The 23,099-nt window shown below is 37.6% G+C and overlaps 1 protein-coding gene across 1 annotated transcript in view; it reads left to right on the top strand.

The window, feature by feature from the left end:
• The first annotated feature begins 10,273 nt into the window (after positions 1 to 10,273).
• Positions 10,274 to 23,099, top strand: part of ZBTB20 (zinc finger and BTB domain containing 20) — a 770,381-nt gene continuing 757,555 nt past the window's right edge. The window contains exon 1 of the mRNA XM_058661912.1: positions 10,274 to 10,427. The gene's annotated coding sequence lies outside the window, so the exon portion shown is untranslated. The remainder of the gene's footprint in view (positions 10,428 to 23,099) is intronic.

The raw sequence follows: 23,099 nt of genomic DNA, 5'->3' as shown, positions 1-23,099 counted from the left end.
ATGCTTATCTGCTTACATGCACAAAGCTTTGGCACCAGCACTGCAGACAGAACATCATTATCAGGTACGTAATACAAGTAGATCATAAATTCAATGCTTAACATGGAGACTAAAGAGAATATCTGCATTACATGCTATTTCAACAAGTCTATGGAAGAAAAAAATCTCATAAATGAGTAATAAAGGATGCCAAAACCTAGATGTCATATATTTGTATTTCTTGAATTACCTATGATTTTACTTTCTCTAAGTTTAATTTTCTTATTCGTGGAGATGATTGTTTCATACTCTTAAAATAATTTTAAGAATTAATTTTTCATGTGTTACTTAGGATCCATAATAAACATTCAACATACTTCCATTGTGGTCCTTATTACATTGCCATAGAATTAACACATTTTTCCCAATATACTACATAATCCATGATAATATGGAGGGGTTAGACAGTGGTAGATGAACTGGAATTTCTCACAGTCCTACATTATAATTTCAGCTCCTCACTCCCCAGTGATATGTGCAGCTTTCCATTATTCAGTGTATTTCTTTGAGGACCAGGAAGGAGGAGACAACACATGACAGCCAATAGAAGTTCAACTGCTATGGAATTGCCATCAAAATCCCTAAAAGCCTTACCCATGCTGAATTCCACCCTATTTGTATATTCAATTTAGGTACTATCTCTGCATTATGCAAGAGGCTGATAATGCAAGAGAGACCCTATTTTGTCCTTGACCATGCTTGGTTATCTTTCTCAGCTCATCTTCTCCTTTTTCTTTTTTCTCATAAATAGCTCTCAGGCCTACTCATGACTGGTATTTCTCTGTGGGATGGCTTATCTCACACAAAAAAATGTATGTTCACTTTGCTTCTCTTTTAAGTAAATTCCTGACTTCACTTGTGCATTCTATATATGTGTCATTGCTTTGAGTCCTTATCTCTGTGAAGCCAAGAATCTGGAATAAAGGTTAAGATACATAGGTCCAGAACATAATGCTCAGACTTTCTGACAAATTTGTCTTTCTACATTGAATATTTAATAAAATCAGCACTTTTTAAATAAATGTTTATTCAATTTATAAATGACCTATGTTATCATTAAAACTTTTGAAAAGATTTATTTATTTATTTGAAGCAGAAAAAGAAGGAAGAAAGAGAAAAAGACAGTTTCAGAGAGAGAGAGAATCATCCATCTACTAGATCACTTCCCAGATGGCTGCAACAGTTAGGCGTGGGTCAGGCCAAACCCAGGATCTTGGAACTCCATCCTGGTCTCCTACATTGTGACAGGAGCCCAACAACTTGGGCTATTTCCGGTTGCTTTCCTAGGTGCATTAACAGGGAGATAGATTAGAACTCTAGCAGGATTGAGTTGAACTGGCAGAATGGGATGAAGACCTTTCAGGTGACAACTTTAACTCACTGTGTGAAATCACCAGCTCTAACCATTCAAATCCCTCTATGAGATAAAATAGGAAAAAAAGATTCCTCTTACAAATATTTAAGCCATATACAGAGCATATTTAAGCATCATGTACAAATGCAAAAGCAACCTTATAATTAAGTGATAATTTTAAAGATATTTGCTTGAACTTTCACCCAATTGAGATTTTATATTATCTCTGAACTTTCTGAAGGCCAGGGAGTATAAACAACAAAGAAACACCCACTTACCATGTACATATAAAATAAAGCAGAGTGTTCAAAAAGAGACTGAGGAAATTGATCCAGCGTTTTTACTTTCCTTTCCCTGGGTCTTCTGTTTTTAGGAGAGGAACTCAAATTTATTTCAGTCCATATATTTTCTGACACTACTAATATAGGGAATGCTAAGATGTGTGAGGTTTGAAAAGATGTAGAAGAGTTTGTCAAGACTCAAGGGCATGATTATTTTTACTGGAAAAAAGCTTTTCCCCAATTCCCTGACCTGAGTATGTAACCATCTATTGTCAACACTTACTTTTGGCACACTTTAAACTCAATTAGTATTTCAAATAACTTCTTTAAAATTTTTCAAAATTGGGTTTCAGCACCAAGTTTCTACCTCACAAACAGCATATATATACATGCTTGAATGGCAAACATGCATGGGTCCAATAAAAAATTTTCATTCAAAATTATTATGCTGCAGTCTTACATTTTTGACTATTACTTCTAAAGTGTATAGCCTCTTAAGGCTTAGAGAATGTGGTAAGTTTAGAAGACAAGGAAAGAAATAATTGTATTGATGACTAGTTTAAAACCTGAAGGAAAAATCTATGATCTCTAAATATGTCAAGAAAACCAAGTTAAATAAAATATGCTTTTATATTCTTAAGAAATTTCTGATTTGCTGAAAATAGGCATCATATATTTTTTCAAAATGTCCAATTCTCAAAGTTTGTCTTTCATTTTTTTTTCCTTGATAGTTTCAGTAACAGTTCCATACAGTGATTTTACAAGGATACTTGACTCTCAGGAAAGCATTCCTTTTTTTTTTTTTTAGTAATTATTTTGCATTATGTGACAGTTTCATAGGCTCTGGGAATTCCCCCACCCCTCCCCACGCCCCTCCCCCCTGGTGGATTCCTCCACCTTGATGCAGTATTACAGTTCAAATTCAATCAAGATTCTTTCCTTGCAAACGTATATCAAGCATGGAGTCCAGCTACTAATTGTCCAGATGGGTTGAACAGTTTCTTGGGGAGACCATTTCTGGTCCAAAGTTAGAGCTGGTAGAATATCATCCCAGTCAATTAAGAGTCCCAATATAACATCAACAGCAATTTGCAACATTATGGAATTGACATGGTTTTGAGTAATCAGTATGTTATAAAAAAAAAAAAAAGCAAGTTCTTAACCACAACCTATGATTAGCTCATTGACATTTCAATTTTAGTTTATATACAGGACCGGCTGCTATATACCTTAAAATGGCTATAAGGTACCATTCAGCTGTCTTGTGTCTATTTCATTTTCGTATTTAGCCATTTGTTGTGTTGAAGTATAATTTTGCTGATCTTGGCAGATTTTAGGATAATCTAGACTGGCTTGTAACTCTAACTAGACATTTGTCGACAATTAAGGTGCAGAACATTTTTTTGGGGGGGGGTGTGCAGGAAAATCCTCAACACCATGGTGAGGAGTGACTAATCTTTGTGTCCCACCCAGCGAGGCATGAGCCAATCCACGCCAGCTCAGGAAAGCATTCCTTTTAAAATTTTAAATGTAATTGGCATTTAGAAAACCATTCACTTGGCTATATTTCATAAACCTAGAAACATTAAAATACTAAGTTGTTGAAGAAACATTTGAGTTACTAAAGGAGATTTTTAATAAATCTTCTCTGAATACAGAATTCAGAACAGAATAATTTTCTGAATAGTTTGGGGGAAACGATCTATTAAAAAGAAGCTAGTGTCTTAAATTTCCATAATGCCTTCTCCTGTGAGGTTATGATCTTTGGTGCTTCTTTGCCCAGGTTAGTGTCCAATTTGGCCATGCTTTATAAAGTCAGTGGCCTTTGCCAAAAATGCACATCTAGATTAGCTAAGAAAATCAAGTACATAAAGCTTAGTTTCTACTTTTCTGTCAGTTACAAGTAGTCAAAAATGGTATAGCTCTGTCAGAGAATGAATTTACTGGAATTAATGGGACAACAAAGAAGGATCTTTGTGAACTTTGTTGCTTTTCCGCTACCCCTAACTTCTTGGATACAATTCTTGATCTGATGGCACTTCATTTTCTGTGTGAAAAAAAAACCCATAAAAATTTGTAAACACTGAGCCATTTCCATACTAATCTTCGTGAAATGATTTTGGAAGACTATAGCTTCTTCTTTAAATGAACTAGGGGGCCCTGTGTGCTAGCCTATTGGCTAGGGTTTTCCTCCTGTATGTGCTGGGATCCTATATGGGTGTTTGTTCTGATCCTGGCATCCCTGTTTCCCATCCAGCTTCACGTTTGTGGCCTGGGAAAGCAGTTGAGGATGGCCCAAGGCCTTGGGACCCTTCACCCATGTGGGAGACGTGGAGGAGGCTCCGGGCATCTGGCTTCTGCTCAGCTTCTCTGGCCTTTGTGGCTGTTTGGGGAGTGAACCATCCATCAGAGGATCTTCCTCTCTGTCTCTCCTCCTCTCTGGTATATCCGACTTTACAATAAAAATAAATCTTTTTAAAAAATAGTTGAACTAGCTGTTGATAACAATATAAATCCAAATATTCATAATATTTGAAGCCCAGATCTGTGAGTTCATATGATACTAACCCAGTAACAGTAGTTTCTATATCATGCCTGATTAGTAAGATACCAGATGAGATCAGCCAGAGTGGTGAAATTTTCAGGCATGAATGTAATACAAACTTTATACATAAAAGAGCTCTTAGTTTTCCATACAACATTAGGTGGAGGCAATAACATCGACAGAAGGCCCTAAGATAGTAAGTAGACATTGGACTTAGTAAGCATCTCAGATTATTTGGATCTAATCATTGGAATACACTGAGAGGGGATGAAAGACATTTTTCCTGTTAAATTATTCTTTTTAACTATTATTTTATTTTGATAATCTTTACAGAGCTGATTAGGGCACAAAGGATCAAGGGCTACAGGAAAGTGGGTAAGACCATTGTTTCCACATTTTTTTTTCTGTATTTGGGGTAAGGAGGGAGATAAAGGAAGAAGTCCCACCCAGCTTCCCACCCCACCACAGGGTCTCCAATGTGGGGCATGCTCTGAGGGCACTGCTCAAGTGGTTTTGATAGTTCAACAGTTCTGAATTGCTGCCAACCTCACCATTCCAAGGACAGTAAAAGCTCTCCAGAATCCTCTGGCTGACGTAGTCCAACTTATAGTCTCCATTTGCCCAGATTTTCACTGCCAACATATGGCTGGGGTAGTTGATTGATTTATTCTGTCCTCTGTCCTCTGTTGTGCTACTAAGTTTCCTCTGAAGGTTCCGATGGACTGCCATATTCTCCATGGCTCTGGATATGCTGTCCCCAGCTTTGTCTGAGCCTCTGAGGAGGCTCAGTTTTGACACTTGTTCTCCACAGTCATACCATGGAACTTGCACTTCTCTTCATGGTTGGAGTTCTGAGATTAGCAGTTCAGTTGGAGCGATCCCCAAAGAAACTTCATCTGAGGTGTTCCCAGTAGATTATTCTTAAGTATGTGACATCGTTTTGCATGGCTTATTTTGTAAAGTAATACATATCAACAGGTCATGATGTGCAATTCATACCAGACCATTTCAATCCCATGATCGAAATATCTTTTTTAAAAAAGATTTATTTACTTTTATTGCAAAGTCAGATATACAAAGATGAGGAGAGGAAGATCTCTTGTCCAATGATTCACTCCCCAGGTGGCCACAATGGCCAGAGCTGAGATGGTTTGAAGCCAGGAGCCAGGAACCTCTTCCAGGTCTCCCACATGGGCACATGGCGCCAAAACTTTGGGCGATCCTCAATGGCCCTCCCAGGCCACAAGCAAGAACCTGGATGGAGAAGCATGGCCACAGGAATTAGAACCGACACCCATATAGGATCCCAGCGCCTGCGGGTCTAGGACTTTGGCTACTGAGCTACTATATTTGGTCCCACGATTAAACTATCTTAAAAAGCTTAATAAAAGATAAATATATAAAAATCATTAGAAGATAACAAATGCAAGAAGTGTTCAAGGCATTAAAATTTATTAGAGAAGAGAAGCACCTGACACAGGTCTATAATCAATCCTGACATAGGCAGGTAAAGGAAAAGAGATAAAGTTTTGATTCTGAGAACATTGTTAAAACTTCAAGGACATAGTTCCATTGAGAATGACAAAGAAGTGAACAACAACAACCAAAAAATCCTCTGTATGTGATTTTCTTGTGAATAAAATGTGAATTTATGGCTGTGTATGCACGGAACAGTTAGTTCCAAGAAATCCCTCATAAACAGTAGCTATGAGGTTATAGCCTAACAGAATCTCAACAACCCAAGAGTGCTTGGAAAAACAACAGCTGTAGTTCAGTGTTTGCTAAAGTAAAGGAAAATCTGAATACACCAAGACAATCACTGGAGATTCCTGAAGTAGGCCTGTTTCAATAATCACAGGCACCAATCTCCACTGGGTTCAAGGTGACTTACCTTCCAAAAGAGGACTCCATAATTGTTTATCACACTGCCGAGCATTCAGTGAAAAATCATGAATCATGCTAAAAACTGGGATGGATCACCCAAATCAACAGAAAAACCAACAGAAAGATACTACATGTCCTCTTATATATGGGAATTAATTTTTAAGAAGATAAAAGGAGTCAAAGGGTAGGTTAACATGTATCGGTTTTACTACAGGGAGCTATACTGAGAATACAGGAGCCAGAAGTTGAACCAATGATGATGGAACACTAAGGATCTACTTAAATAAAAGTGAACTTTTATATGGTTATCAGCTGAAAGTGACAAACCATATTCAATTAACACTAGCCAATTAAATGATAATTCCTGGTGCATGTTATCAGGAAAGATGTGCATACAGATCTTATGTACAATTGTGTGTAGGTACTCAAGAGGGTCCCCGATCCTTTTATTATTATGCTAGACTTTTTTGGTTTATTTTGTTCTCCAAAATCCAATTATATAATTTGGCTAGAACTACATATTGTACTGGCCACCTGTTTGCAGATTGAACACATAATCTAGTTCTTACAGTCCTAAAACTGATCTTTGTGTAAATTACTCACTTCTTTCTTCCCTCATTTCCCTAATATCATGTATTCCCCCTCCGCCACACTGCTGCAATGAGTTGCTAATATACAACATGATCAAATTGTCATTTACATGGGACTGTTTCCAGTTCACCTAATCAGTCCACCACACCATTACTTTGTTATTTTCCCATCTCCCTATTCTTACTTTCCTTTTGTTAGTTCATTTTATTCTCTTCATGTAAGTCTGGTGAAAATTGATGGTAGCTCTAGTGTGGATTTCTATTTAAATTAATGGGTTGATATAGAACAGAAATGAGGGTGCATGTGAGAGAACAAAAACACAATCCCCTGAAAATCCTGCAAAATATTATAAAAGGTTATAGACTTCTATTTCATTATTAATTTTACAGATAGATGTAAACTTCATATCTATATATACGTATTCAGTAATAAGGGGTAGACTCTATTGTCTCATATGAGGGTTACCTGTGAACTTACAGAAACATTGTGTTTCTGTGAATATCAATAGTGTATCCTTATTTTTTGCCATATTTTCCCACCATATTGACAGCTAATTCAATTTTACTATGAAAGATAGACTTCATATTTGAATATTTTTAGCTACTTGCTCAGGAAATAAGTAAGGTCATATACAGAAATACAGTAACATATTTAAGAGAACTGGCTGAAAATCAGTGATGTGTTTCAGATATGGTTGTATAAGTAGTAATTCCTCCAATAAATTCTCCAAAGACCACTTCAAATAGCACTTCTAAGATTTCCTTGATCTCCTACCCCTGCCCTTCAAAACATAAATCATATTTTCTGATATGCTATAGCCTTATTTATTCCATCAAGAACCCTTCCCTTTTGGCTGGCAGTTTTCTTCTATTTGTGGGTATGTCTAATTAGTGTCCTAATTAGAACCCAAAGCCCTCGACAGTACAATCTGATTTGATTAATTTTGAATTCAGTACTGTGATGAATCCAATGTGTTACAAATATTTCCAATATCTTGAGTTAGGCTCTCTCTCATCTGTATTGCCAGGTTGAACGAATCATGTGTATACACACCATAGTAATTTCTTTATTTCTCTAAGGACAAAGTGAACTCTCGGGGATGGGGAATGATAGATCTTATCTTCATTTCCAAGTTCAAAGTAGCTTAAAATGTCTGAGCATAATTATTTATAAAAAATATGCATTTCATATTTGTCAGATGTATAAACAAACAGTATTGTGGATTGCGGCAGACAAACTTGAGTTTGAAAACAAGCTCTGGTACTGGGAGACTGATTAAAGTGTTTAAAATCTGTGTCTTCATTTGTAACAGAAACATTAAACTGCAGCATAGCCTCTTTTGAAATCTTAGCAACAATAAACTATTTTGAATCCGAGAAGGCGTAAATCTAGCACCAGTTCCTTCTCATAGATACTGCCAGTGTTATTTTCAGTTTCTATTGATCTTACCTTCTCCATCATCCCTGCTTGTGCCTTGGGAAAGCCATAAAAAGGCCCCAAACCTGGGACCCTGCACTCACGTGGGAGGCCTGGAAGAACCTCTTGGCTCCTGGCTTCGGATCAGCTCAGCTCTGACCATTATGGCAGCTTAGGGGAGTGGGTCAGCAGAGGGAAGATCTGTCTCTCCTTCTTTCAGTAGATCTGACTTCCCAATAAAAAATAAACCTTAAAAAAAAACCAAACAATACTTCGGGTAAGTGGTCTTTGTTCCTTACAGAAGTTATTAACCAACCCCTTGAATATTGGTTAAATTCCACAAGTTTTCTCATATGAAGCTGTCTTTTCCCTACAGAACAGAATACTTTTTGTTTCACTAGATCATCTGTGACTCAAGATTTATGTATAAATGTAAGAATGCTTCAGCTTCCAGACTCAGCAGCAATTCGTACAATTTCCAGGACTTTGACACTTAATTCAATAATAATTTTGGATTCTGAGAACAGCTGATACATACAATGCTCAAAATAGTTCTGATAGTAGTGAATTCAAGGACCTTCCTGCTTTATTTATTTTTATTATATTTTTTAACCAGGACCATTTTACTTATCTTAGGTTCTTTCAAAGACTTCTAATCACAGCTAGGCATCTTGTGAGAAAGTGTGATGTGTGTGTCCCAAGCCAAGTTAAGATTAACACCAGAGCAGTTAATTTGCTCTGTCAGAAAACACACCAAATCTGCGTCCCCAAAACAAGGCCATTTTCAAAGTTCAAACACAGTCTTAATGAGGTACTCATTGCTATTTGAATTCCATAAAATATACAATTTACTTTGGCAGGTATTGTCTTCTCTGCAGAATAAAAAGCATTATTTGCGCTTTCCCCTTCCCACCATCTTAGCTGTTTTAAGGAAGCCTTTTTAGGAATCACTCCTGGTCTTCTTGCTGGCCTTGAGCCTTTTTCCCCCCATGCCTAAGGAGTGGTCCAATATTTGGTAAGAATTTGGCTCTAGGGAGCGCTATGTTGAGTGACAAATGGATGAGAATGAAGGTTTTATTGACGCATCTGAACCGCATTTAATTTCCCGTGTTGTTTTTATTTGTTCCTTCTAGCTCTCAGGATATTGAATTTTGTGGGCTCCGTTTGGGTCGCTGGTACTTCAGGCGTATAGTAATAAGAAACATAATCTGCTTTTTCCGGTAGGATAATAAATCCTCATTTCTATTAAAGGCGGATTACTTCACACACGGTCTTTACACAGTCATTTTTCTAAGCTTTCGTTAGTGTCAACTCCCCCTTGGAGCCCCGGACATGCTCAGGCGGCCTCCGGTGACCCGGCCTGACCCTCCCGGCCGCTTTCCTTCCCCGCGTCGGGGCTCCAGCGTCCAACCTGAAGCCCTGGCAGTCTGCAAGGCCGACACCCCGCCTCCCTCCCGAGGCTCCCCCGCCTCGGCTCGCCGCGCCAGACAGCGGGGAACCGCCGCCTCCGTGGGGGCATCCCGGCTCCACAGGCCCAGCTCCAGACACCTGCCTCTCACTGGCCGCCGCCGCTGCCCCTCACCCCGCAGCCCCCTCAGCAATTGGCCCCAGGCCGCCCTTCGTCATCCTCGGGCCTCTCCGCCAGTCCCGCCTCCAACGCCGGGTCATTTAAGTTTAACGCAAATAAATAAATAAAGGAGGAAATAGAAATACGTAGAAAGTAAAAGCAGAAGGGAGGGGGCGGGGCGTGAAGGAACACGAGGGGAGGAGCGGCGGAGTTAACAACCGAACTTGATGGTGCTTGTGTCAACCAATCAGGGCTCAATCCATTCCAGCCCGACAGGCTCTCTCCACCAATGGTTTCGCGGCTCTCGAATCACTAAACTACGGTCTACGACTAACTGCTCCGGACTGGGCGAAGTAGCGGCAGGGGGAGAGTGGGAGGACTCTTGACCAATCACATGTTAGGGACCCTGTGAGCGACGTTTCCGCACCCCAATGAACGTTTGACATAGCGGATTGGGCCTTTCCTAGCCCAATCGAAGGTGGCCGACACGAGGGCGGGGCTAAAATGGGAGCGGGGACGAGGACCGGGGAGGGAGGAGGAAGAGTGCTTTTTGTTTATGGGCGGCAACCTCACGAGGGGCGTCCCGTTCTTATTGGCCCACTGGAGTCAAGAGTGGCGTGTGAGCAAGCCAATGGTGGAGGCAGTCAGAGGATTCTAGTCGTGAGGCGCCCAATGTGGGCTTTCTGCCGAAGAAGTAGGGGCGGGGGGAAGTTTAGGAGTTGAGGAAAGAAGATTAAAGAGCGCGAGGAGGTAACGCCAAAAACTCTAATTTGTTGTGGGGCGGGCCGGGGGTGTGCGTGCCGAGGGCGACGAGGCGTCCGTGAGGCGCTGGGAGTGCGGGGCGGCGGGACGGGGCGGGAGGGAGCCGGGGTGGGGCAGGGGGAGCGAGTTCCCGAGCGGAGAGCCCGCGGGCCCGGCGGCCGGCCGAGCGCGCGCCCCGAGCCCCGCCCCGCTCGCGCCCCCTCCCTCGGGCGCCCCTCCTCGCGCCCGGCCCCGGCGGCGGCCTCAGGCGACCCGGCGGGGAGGGTCTCTGGGCGCCGGGAGCGGGCGGGGCGTCCCGCCGCTGGAAACGTGTCTTCTGCCTTCTTCTCTACTCCCCGCGCCCGGAGCTGCCGCTTCCAAGAAGAGGAGCTGAGGGGGACTAGCCGGGGCTCTGGAGCTGTTAGCGGCGCCCGCTTGTCTTCCATCTCCTCCCTCCCGGCCCTCCCCCGCTTGCCTTGGCTCTCGTGGTCTCTGGAGCGAATTCAGAAGACTTGGGGTGGTGGTTGTGGGGGGGGGGGGTGTCCTGGCCCCCGAGCCGCTGGCCCTCACCTGCTTTGCTTCCAGGAATAGAGAGGAGGGGGCTTGGGAAGGGAAGACACGCCTTGCCATCTCTCTCTCCTGCTTTGGGCCACTTTGGAAACATTCTGACGTCTTAAAACACTGCTTTGCTACCTGAGTTGAAACGGTTGGAAGGTTTTGCAAAGTTTCAAAGAAACGCAGTCTCCCACCTTGTCTAAATGCATTCCTGTGTGTGGCTTGCAGGTCCCCCCTCATTCACGCCCCTGAAGCCGTTATCTTTTTTAAGGATGGTGAAGAGGCAGGAGGCAAGGATTTTCTAAAAGTTCTATTGATAAACACGCTTGCACAAACATATGCTAGGCACACACGCAAACTATCAACATTAGCGAAAAACACAATATGGCGTACAGCTCCACTACCTAGCACGGAATCCGCTGATCTCTTTTTCCGCACCGGGTTGAATGAGGTCAGTAGCAGGATGACAGATCTCTAACAAAAGTCTGAATGGGAGAAAGTAATTTGGAAAGCCTGTGGGTGTGGTACTGTCCAGAGAATTGATCTTGGCCTAAGTTCAACATGTTACCTTTCTAGGCACGTAAACAGTTGTATTCACTACTGGATTTTAGCCATTTGAAAAAAATAACTAAATGTGGCTAAAATTTAATTTTTTCACTGCATGGCTAGGTCTAAATTTCACCTGATAAATTTCCCAAGGATCATTCCTTTACCTAGTTTTTTTGAGCTAACTATTCTGAGGTCATTGCTTTAACTTGTTGCCATTGAAAGTTTTGAAACGATCGCTGTTTTGTAAATAAAATCTGTCATTGCTAAGTTTTAAATTAGTCATCTCTGACTTGCACTTATGAAAGGTTTGCTTTTATTTCTGTTCCTGCACCTAATGTAAAAAATACCCTTTGCTCTTTTATGGAAACGGCTAGGTATTTCCATCTGCCCCACTAGTCAAGACCTAGTTGTTTTACTAGGAAGGAAAAGGTGACATTGATTTTCTTGCCTTTGCTTTTTGTCATTCTGAATCAGACGTTTCATAGTTGCTGCACAGATCATGCCTGTTGACATGATAGGATGGCCCGGTGCCATCTTGAGTAATCTCAGGAAGTTTTTGGAATTGCGCTTGAAGTGCTGGTGTTACTCACTGTTCAGTGCTCAAGGTTAAATTCCCAAGATTGAGGTTGTCATTTCCCTTGAACCTAGTCATTGAATGCCTTGGGCTTGAAATGTGCTGTGCAAAGTGAAGGTAAAAAGGGGGAAATGAGTTTTCTAGAAATATTTTAGCTGTTCAGTGAGTTGGATTTTATGATTTGAGATCGTATAGACCAGTGGAATATACAAAAATAAGGTAATAAGCTTACAGGCTACTGGTATCCAAAGCAGTATGACCTTTTGTCACAGGGTTCTGATTTTTAACAGTCTAAAGAAAGTTTATGACTAAACACTGTCAGATGTTACTGAGTTACAATTATCAGTCATCATACTTACCCTTACATACCCATACTTAACCATACTTATCATTGGAGGACAGTATTTTAAAATAACTACAGCTGACCAGAAAAATGCAGATATAGTTCATGTGTACATTGACCAGCTACTGAGAGTATGAAATTAAATGGAATACTGAGAAAAGATAAATGTTTATATGAATGTTGTGATCAGAGGAGTGAGGATTCAAAGTTATCAGAGGATGCAGTGCCAGTTTCCAAGTAGTTAGGTCAGAGGATTTCTGAGATCCATGAGTATACAAAAATCCAAATGTCCTCCTGCTGTCCCATTAATAAGAGCATGTATTGGTATGGGAAGAAAATCTAAGAAGACCAGTTTAAATGGACTGTATTTGTCACATTAGGGAAATCCTTAGAAGATTTTCTAGGCAAATTAGACTTCCTAGGAAAAAGGCTAGGCTGAATAATTAATTCATCCTAGAAGAAGAATAAAAGCCACATTCAAGTTACTGTAAAAGATTTGCAAGTTATAAATGAATTTCATATTATCCCAAATATCTTCAAAATAAGTAGTGAAGAGAAAATTCTCTGAAACATTTGCAATACAGAAGTAGAGATCGATGGCTTTGTTTTCTTTGAAATGATCATGATTTTCTGAAGTGGGTAGTTAAATTCATTAACTTGTCCTAATCGCATTTTAGAACCTTGAAATCCAAATGAATAAGAGAAAATTGCCTGTCCTTGTGGAGCTTAAATTGTGAAGTCATAGATCCTTTATGTACCTCCTATTGGGGAAGAAATTTCTGAATGAAACTGTAAAATATAGCCTCTTTCTTGCTTTAGGAACCATTTTTGAAAGAATTTATAGAAGTTTGAGGGAGAAGACACTGTTTACCAATGGCCAATGATGGATGATAAAGGAAAAGCATAGTTTATTTATACCTTTTTGATTGACATGAGGTGTCTTCTGTATTCCAGTAGTTTTTTGACAATAGATTTTATTTTTTCATAACCTGAAGCATGTTTTGAAATAAATAAAATGCTGCTTTGTATTAAAATGTTGTGTCTTGAAATTTACTGTAAAATTTCTATATAGCATTGTCTTGTGAGCACACTGTGACTAATTCCAAAGCCAGAATATCTTACACATTTTGAATAGGATCTGTTTAGGAATGTATCTGAAAATCAGGAATCTAAATCTTTTTCAGTTGTTACTTTATTAAAAAAAAATTGTAACTTATAGGTGACATTACAGAGATTGAAAAAGAGGCTTCCAAGAATGCTTGGTTACTTAAACCTGTTTTTCAAACACCTAAAGAATTTGGCACTTCTATGCTTTAATAGACCATTTGTAATGCAAGAGGAACATTAGAGGAGATTTTAGCATGACTTTAATCATTTAGTCTGTAGTTGTAAGAATCCCAGGTTTCTAACAGAAGGAAACTTGGTACCTGGTTAATGAATGTGTGATTTTACGCTGCATGTGTGGCTTCAAGTAGTGAATGTCTAAAGCCTGGCAGATAATTCTCCTAAGTTCTGATTCTTACTGTTTTTCTGCCACTGACTTACTTTGTTAAATGCAAGTTTCATGCTTTAGTTGCATTAGTCCTCCATTTTCTTTGTTGGTCTAGTATGTTTCTATGTATATTAAGTCTCTATTTATGTTAATTTGCAACATAATCAACATCTTTCAGGAATGGTATACTTTAGAGCTCTTTCTGATTGCCTCTAGCTTTTTGTATACAGGTTTGTTAGCATTTGAAAGCTATAAATAGATATAGTAGGATGCAAAACTTTGTAACTGATGGAATGTATTGTATCTGCTGAATTTTGTTTTTGTAAGGAGAAAGTGGAAGAATGGTTAATGCATTGTTAAAAAAAACTAAGGACTTGTTTTTGGTAAGCATGACTGATCCATATGTCTTTATGTGTGTGTGAACAATTTTTTAATAAAGACATATTCAAGTCCCAGATAAAGAATTCCAGTCCTGTGTATGGTCCTCAACATGGAGTATATTCAAAGTTCTCAGGCAGTTCTGCTTAGCCCATTTTGTTTTCTACCAAAACTTTCCTATAAGCAGTGTACAAATACTGGCTAATTACATCTTTGTAAATCTTGTAATATTTTGGGACTAAGGCATTGTTTTGGAAAATTTTAAAGCGTGATCACTAAGCAGCCTCAAAGTAAATGCAACCTAAAATATAGAGTTCTTAGAACCATGGGAGCGCATAGGAAAGTTCAGTTCCAAAAAGAGGTACACATAAGCCAAAATATAAAATGTTGATATCTGTCAATTTTTTTGCCATAAAACAAGACTAATACTATTAATATTCACATTTCTAAGGTAAGTAAGCATGTGTACAGTGCTTTTTAAGTCAGAATTTGGGGTGTTATTGGCTAGACACAGTCATTTCTTTGCCAGAGAAACTAGGCTGTGTAAGGGCTAACCATCTGTTAAGTGATAGAGACAAAGAAAGGTTTTAATACACTAGTCTAAAATTTTCACAAACTTGTTTTGAATTGTATTGTCATTTTGTTTTGGCCTTCATAATCTGTGTTGAATATGCACTGGGTCAGTCACCCTATTTGTTTTGTGAACAAGTGACTCAAGGTCTAGATAAGGTTACTGTCACAGCTGATTTCTCTACAGGCAAGATAAAATGTTTTGATTTTGTTTTCATATAGTGGTCAAAAAAAATCACAAATCCTTCTCCCCCATCCCCAGCAATTGTACAAATGGTTTTAAGCACACTTTTTTTTTACCCACCCATTCTGATTTTGGGGGTATCTTAATTCTTATTGAAGCCTAGTATTTCAAATCCATTTCTTAGCTGTTTGGGGGCTGGGGGGAAAGTAGCAACAGGAATCCAGATTGCCTGTTTTAGGTACAATATGGTGTGATGTGAAATTGAAACAGCAGATTGGTGAGAAACTTTAGTTTCAAACAAATATAAACTAGTTTGTTCAGTGAAGTCATACACAAAACAGTCTATTGACAAGGATTTTTTTTTTCTTTTTGCCCTTCATTAATTTCCACAACATGAGGTCACTTTGGTTCTTTGGGCCAGTACTCTATTTGCAAAGCATCATTTAAGAGAAAAGAAGTCTTAAAATGCCAATTGTAGTGATACACTTGCACATATAGTGGCTGTGGAATTATTTATAGCAATGCTAATTATATCAATAAAAAATAGCAATATTAATACTGAGAGTGTCAAAATCCCTTCTTGACAGTATGAAGTAAACAGAGCTATAGTCAAACAAAGCAGCCAGACTGTCTTTACTGTCAACTCATGAATATGCACGTAAGAAAAACACACAGTTTAGGGAGTGACTGTACTGATTTAAGCTTTTAAAACTACTTTAGAGTTTTTAAAAATGTGCTTTTTTATATATAATTCAACACAGTATCAACAAGATTTGGATTTCTAGTTTTGAAATTCTCTGTACCCATTGTTATTGTTAGCAAGTTTTTAGTGACTTACGTATACTTAAGTGATTTATAAATTATCAAAACTTCTCCTTATATTTACATGAGGTTTTGGAACACAGGTTGCCATTGCAAAATGAAGCTAGAAGAATGTGAAAAAATTTAGAAAACAAAAGCCACCACCACCCCCATAATGCACATTGACACATGTGCACACACAGTCTCAGTCTTTCTCTTACCCCTCTCTCAATAAATGTCTGGCTTTCTTTAAATGTGAGAAAGTGGCTTTCCCATGGTTATTATTTAAGAGAAAAGAGAGTATATTTGCAGTTTTCATTACTTCTAATCAGTTCCTATTAATTATACGGTATTTTAAAGTTTCTAGGAATATAAAATCAGGCGGAAGTCAGTAAATTCAAAGGTTTTTAACATGAGATACATTGTGCCTTTTCATTTCCCAAATATTGAAATTTAGCCCTTTAACTTTATTTTACATGGTTAAAAATCTTGGCTATGGAGGTTGTTCCAGGTCTAGTGCTGCTACAAACTATTTGTCTGATATTGGACATGGCACATAATCTGAGTGGATTATCACTTTTAGCTCCTCATCTTCAGGATGCCTTGTTCTGTTTATATCAGCATGTGAACTTTAAGATTTGCATCATTGTTTTATTTTTATTTACTTATTTTTAAAAATTTGTTTTTATGGAAGGATTTACAAAGAGAAGGAGAGACAGAAAGATCTTCCATCTGCTGGTTCAGTCCCCTCAATGGCCGAAGCTGAGCCAGTCTGAAGCCAGGAGCCAGGAGCTTCTTCCAGGTCTCCTGTGCAGGGGCAGAAATCCAAGGCTTTGGGCCATCCTCCACTGCTTTCCTAGGCCACAAGCAGGTTGCTGGATGGGAAGTGGAGCAACCAGGACATGAATTGGCACCCATATAGGATCCGGGCACTTCCAAGATGAGGATTTAACCACTGAGCTATCACTCTTTGCCCAGATCGTTGTTTTAGCTTCAGGTGTTGTTAACTGAAAGTGATGTTTAGGGCATTACTAAAAAATATATATGGAGTATTTGGCTTTGTATTTTTCTTGTGCATATTTCATTTTAATGTAGTTTGCTTCAAACATAGAACATTAGTGCAAGCGTAGATATGCAGTGTTAAGCATTTATAGTCCTTCATACTTGATAAATATAATAAGTTACTTAGTTACATATATTTTTTATCAATTCATATTAATTCAAAGCTCTTGTGGCAATAGAATTTATGAACTTGATTTTTTGAGTTTCATCATGCATAGTTGCTTAACTGTGGAAGAACATAGTATCATAATGAATTGCCTCACAATCATTTTGTAATCCTCTAATATATATATAGATCAGTAAAATAGATGTATTTCTTAAGAGGAAAAAAAAGTGAAACTTTGTTTTTGTGCTTCTCTTTCCAAACCAAGATATACATATACTTTTGGTACTTAGTAGCCATCTCTAAAGTGATCTTATGAAATTGGAAACTTTTAGCTATAGGTTAAACATCTGAATCTAAAACTTTTTGAATAATGACTTGCTGCTGCAAATGGAAAATTCCACACCATGAGATTTTGTTTTGTTTACAAAATTGTGGAACATTTTTTATAATGGTATTTTCAAGCTGTGTATAACATAGAATTGATTTATAGATAAAACTGTGCTTAGATGTGGGTTCCATCCCCAAGATACTTCATTATATATATATGCAAATATCCAAAATGCATTTTTTCCAAGCATTATAGGTGAGGGATACTCTACCATGATAGCACTTTATTTTTGATCATGTATTATGCTTATCTAGAGATAGACCTATTTAAAAGGGATAATAAAGTAGGTAAAGAAATTCAATTGTTCTGATGTAGGATAGTGGAAAGAATTTGTGTTGGAAAAGAATAGACCACCTGCTTGTCTTATATTGAAACAACTACACACAATTTATGAGTACGTGTTTGATAGATTTTTAGTAAGTGATAGCCTTAAACCTTTTGTTTAAAGTTTCCTTATATTTTCATATCACTTTTTCTATATGAAAAATAGTTTGAGTTTAACATTATCAATACTACCTTTTCACAAATGAAAGCAGCAAATTACAGAAACCTAAAAGCCTCCCGCTTCCTAGCTCTAGAAATGTCTGGCATTGATTATATAACAATTTTATGAATCACTTCACAGTGGTGGGGAACCTTTTTTCTGCTAGGCCTGTTTAAGTCTTTACAACTTCACTTGAAGGCCATATAAAATACCAATCTAAAAAATAGTCTGGTATAGATTTATTGAAATTTGAGTACTGCCTGGGGTGATGTTGGCAGGACCAGTCCAAGTAGTTTTGTTGGCCTGCAGTCCAGCTATTCCCAACCTCTATGAGAAAGTATACAGTAACGTCAACCATGTGTTTGCCAGTGCTGAGCTATTCAGATAACTAGCTATATAACTAGCTATATCAAAGGGAGAGATTATCCCAGATTTTCAGTCACCCATTGGACACAAAAGATAGTATGCATGTTTTGATACACACAAACAATGGAGAAGGCAGTCTGCATGTGTTTAAGAGAAAGTAATTTTATGATTAACTGAAACCTAACATCTGTGTTGAGGAATTACTATAGACATTGATTTCAAAAAGACTAGCAGAGTTACTAGGGGAAGTATAATACAGTGAAAAGAAATGTCATTTGATACCTCTATTAAGCAATGATATTAAGGACAATAATAGCGATGGTAACCCATTTCTTCAGAACTTACTCTGTGCTGGGCACTGGTTTTATCTCCTTTTTTTTTTTTTTTTTTTTTTCAGTTAATTCAGTCTTACAGCTAAACTAAAACATGGGAATTCAAACTCAAGTCCAACTGTGGAGCCCAAAGTCCTTAATCACGAACTGCCTCCCACCTAAGGCCTTCTATTCTTGGCCTGTTTTCACTTAATGTTTGCCCAGGTTAGCACTGGCAGTTTTATTTGAAGAAAAGTATAGCAGATTTGGAGAAGGTTCTAGAGAAGGGTACAAAGTGAAAAGAATTGTAAGTGGGAGAAACAGATGCGATATTAGAAAATGTTTTAAAATTTGAACTCCTCTGTGCAGTCAGAATTACTTCTGAGGGGGAATTTGTCTAAAACTTGTACAATGGATGAACTCAGCACTACTACCTGATTTGGTTCCTTGAGCAACAGTGGAACTGGATAACATGTTAATGCAAGCAGGGCAAATCATGGATTGGAGTGATTCCAAACAAGACTTAAGTACTGGGAATACTGAGAAGTTAGAGGTCAAAAAGGAAAACTGAATCAAGAGAGTACATGAAACGAAGATCATACAGAGAAATAGAGTGAGGTAGAACAGAGAATGTGTTAAAACTGTCAGATCCAATTCACTTCAGAAGGTTTTTATGTCTGTTGCTTGTAGCCTCATTTTGTTTCAGAAAACAATAGCTTAAATTTGGCTACATAGAGTTTATCATACTAAGACTGCTATGCTTTTGGTACAAAAAAATGGTCATCAATAAAGGTTAAGCATACACAATTCAGAATTCTGAAATACTCCAAAATCTAAAACTTTTTGAATGCTGATAGGATGCTGCAAGTGGAAAACTACATTTTCTGTAACAGGTCAAGTCAAAACACAGGCACACTAGAATGATTATATAAAATTATCTGCAGCCAATGTTTGTAAACTTTATTTGAAACAAATGAGTTTTAAGTTTAAAATTGTGTGCCATTTCCAAGATATTTCACTGTTTACATATTAATATTTCCAACTGGAGAAAGCCTGAAATCTGAAATGCTTCTGGATAAAGGATAATCAATCCTATATTAACCTAGACTTGGGCAGTGGATTTAGGCACATTACAAAAAAATACAATTTAGCATAATAGCCTGTGTGATAAAACATTTATTGAGTGCTTTATATATGCCACAAAATTCTGAAACCACTATTTCTGGAGGAATTTATAACATAAGTTGTTTTCTATCTACTTTGGAAAAAAGTAAACATGTTGGCTTTCTTTAGAATTTTCAGAATGTGAGAGAGAAAATGGTATTTACCTTAAGTATTGATTCTGTTGTTTACCCTTTGATCACCTTGTTTCTACATTCATGGAGTTTTAAATCAGGCTCTACCAGTCTTAAAGTGGAATATAGTCTAGACTTACTCTGTTAATAACTTTAACTTTGATATGTCACTTCAGAAAGATGGTTTGATATTACTTAATAATACAAGTGGATTTCTATTAGAGTCAGGATTATATGATCAACTCAGTTAAAATCAGGATATGTGTGTTTGGATTATCTTTAGGATAATCAGCACCAAAGAATAACAGTAATTTTAAAGTGTATTTTTTTATTTTACTTTAAATTCAGAAGAGATTTACTTTTATTGGAAAAGCATATTTATAGAAAGAGGGAGATGCAGAAAGATCTTCCATCTGGTGGTTCAATCCCCATGTGGCCCAAATGACGGGAGCCAGGCCGATCTGAAGCCAGGAGCCAGGAGATTGTTCTTGAGCTCCCATGTCGGTGTAGTGTCGAAAGGAGTTTGACCATCTTCTACCTTCCCCAGGCAGTAAATAGGGAGTTGGATGGAAAATGAAGCAAGTGGGACATAAACTCATGCCCATAGGAGATGCTGGTGATTATAGGTGGAGGATTAGCCAGTTGAGCCCTTGTGCCAGCCCCAAAGGGATAATTTATTGTTGAGGTGTATTATGTATAAGTTAAATTGTCTGAATAGAGTCAAAGAATAGCTAGTGTTATATCATGCATGTGTGCCTTTACTTTCCTTCATGATACTATCTTTCATACTTTCTTTAGACTTTCACCTAATTTAGGAATTAGGAAATTAAATTTAATGGTCCTTTGATATGCTTCAAATGAGCACATCATTGAACAAAACAAATTTGAAGTTATAAAAATTGCCAGTATCTAGTTTTTTTGTATTTTTCATTGTTATTATTATTGTACATGATAGAGTTTGTAGGTATAGGGATTCTCTCCATTTACCATTCCCTCTCCATTTTGCCTGCCGCTGTTTTCTCCTATATTGTTACAGCAGTCATACAGGTCCAACATTCTGCTATTTATGTGTATCATGGCATTGTAGGTATAGACAATGGTAGATAGTCTAGTATCCTATTGTCAAGGTATATTTAACAGTTTCTTTGGAATTTCTCCTTTTATTTGGTAGTAGATATGCATACTGCAATGTATCTTTACTTTTTGGTATATTATTCTGCGTTTTATACTTCATCTATGAGAAAATATGTATATACATATTTACCCATACATCTATCTATTTATTTTGTATTTTTCATTAAGATATGATACTTGTCCTTTGTGGATCAGCTTATGTTCCTGAGCATAATGGCCTGTATTTGGGACCATTTTGTTGCAAATGGTAGGATTGCCTTTTTTTTTTCTTTTTAATGGCTGAGTAGTATGTCATGGAATAGAGATAACACAGTTTATCCATTCCTCTTTCAACAGGCATTTGGGTTGTTTCCACGTTTTTGCTGTTGTGGTTTGTGTTGTTATAAATGTAACGTTGCACTACAATTTATGTGATTGATAGTTGTAGTATATGTACTTTGGTAACTAAACCTAAGAACCTTGGAGACCACCCTGTCATTTACATATACTTTATTAAGGAAAGTTTCTTTGGAATAATTATTAGTGGGTCTAATCATACTTCAGACTTTCATATTCATTCCCCACCCCCCAGATTTTTAAAAATGAAGAATTTCAACAAAATGTCACTTTTATTTATAATTATCTTTTCCTTCACTTTCAATTCCAAGATGCCAGCCTTTCTGAGTAAAATTTCTTTTAGTCTGTGAACAACTGCAATGACATATTGGGCAGAAGAACTCTGCTTTGAAACTTCTCTATAATCAGTTGTGCAAACAGAACATTGGTGGAATCCATAAATAAAGAGCAGAAAATAGTAGGCTTTGGAAACAACAGCTTGATCTTAAGAGGTTTGTGAATCCCTGTAGAGCAAAATCAGTATTTACCCATTTTAAGTGTCTAAGTGTTCCTGACTAAACAGAGCCAAAGTAGTTAAATGTGCCAGCAGTCTTGTCCCTGAAACTAAATGTAGGGCAAAAGATGTGGTCCTCCATGTGCCTTGTCAGCAATCACAGAGAATGTCATACCTGTTTTCACCACCTGTGATATTTCTACCATTTAAAGATACTTCACACCAAACCTGAGCTCCAATGACATATGAATGAAAAATAATTCATTTAAACAGACCCAGTAACAAATGAGAGAGGAGAAAGATGTGAAAGTCTGAGTACAAACCTTAGATAACCAGTACTGTTGGTGAAAACATGAAAATCTGAATTTGGAAAAAAAAATCGGGAGCATTTATGAAAACTGAAAAAATGAGAAGTCTTTTCAAATATAAGAAAAATATTCAGTTGAACCATCCAGTAGATAGACTGAAGAGAAATATCATCACTGTTGAAACATGAGTTAGTGAACTAATAAGGCACATGGGAAGAGTATATCAATATATCTTGAGCGAAAAGAAAATAAGCGAAAAATCTTGAATCAAAAAAGTTCCTATTCAAAGGAAATATGTGAATATATCAAGTTATTTCAGGAACTTATTACTTGCAACAGTGAAAACTTGCAGATAGTTTAATGACATTTACATACTGCACAAAGAAAATTACTATATCTCAAGAATTCATGTGCATGGAAGGATATCATTTGTTAGGTGAAAGAAATATTTTTAGATGTAATCAAGTATTTTGAGTATATGGTGTGTATATCTTAGAAAATGTCTGACAATGAATTAGAAGCAAGCAACCAGTGAACAAGAACAAAAACTAATATGAGGAAGATTGTGAGGACAGAAAATAATAGTGAATAATGAGAACTTATGTATAGTTTGTATAAAATACATAGTTTCATCTACTAGGTAAAATATAGTTGGCTAGCAATATATAATGTATAATTTCAGACTTAAAAATAGTTCATTAAGGAAAATTTAATTTATGTCCAGGTATCATCAAAATGAATAGAGAATTAAGCAGCTTAGGTGTAAAAGAGAAGAGAAAATAGACAGTAAAATATGAGTGCAAAGGAAAAAGAGAAAAGGCGATGGGGAGTGAATATATCCTAAAGCTCCATTTTAGGGAAATGGAAGGGAGATAGACCCTTGGTGTTGGATGAAAATATATCCTACATATATACATACATTTGTTTATTCTTGTAGGAAAAGTGAAAATAA

This window comes from Ochotona princeps, chromosome 3 (assembly GCF_030435755.1).
Source record: "Ochotona princeps isolate mOchPri1 chromosome 3, mOchPri1.hap1, whole genome shotgun sequence".
Lineage (NCBI taxonomy): Eukaryota > Metazoa > Chordata > Mammalia > Lagomorpha > Ochotonidae > Ochotona > Ochotona princeps.
This window is presented reverse-complemented; position numbering and strand designations above follow the sequence as displayed.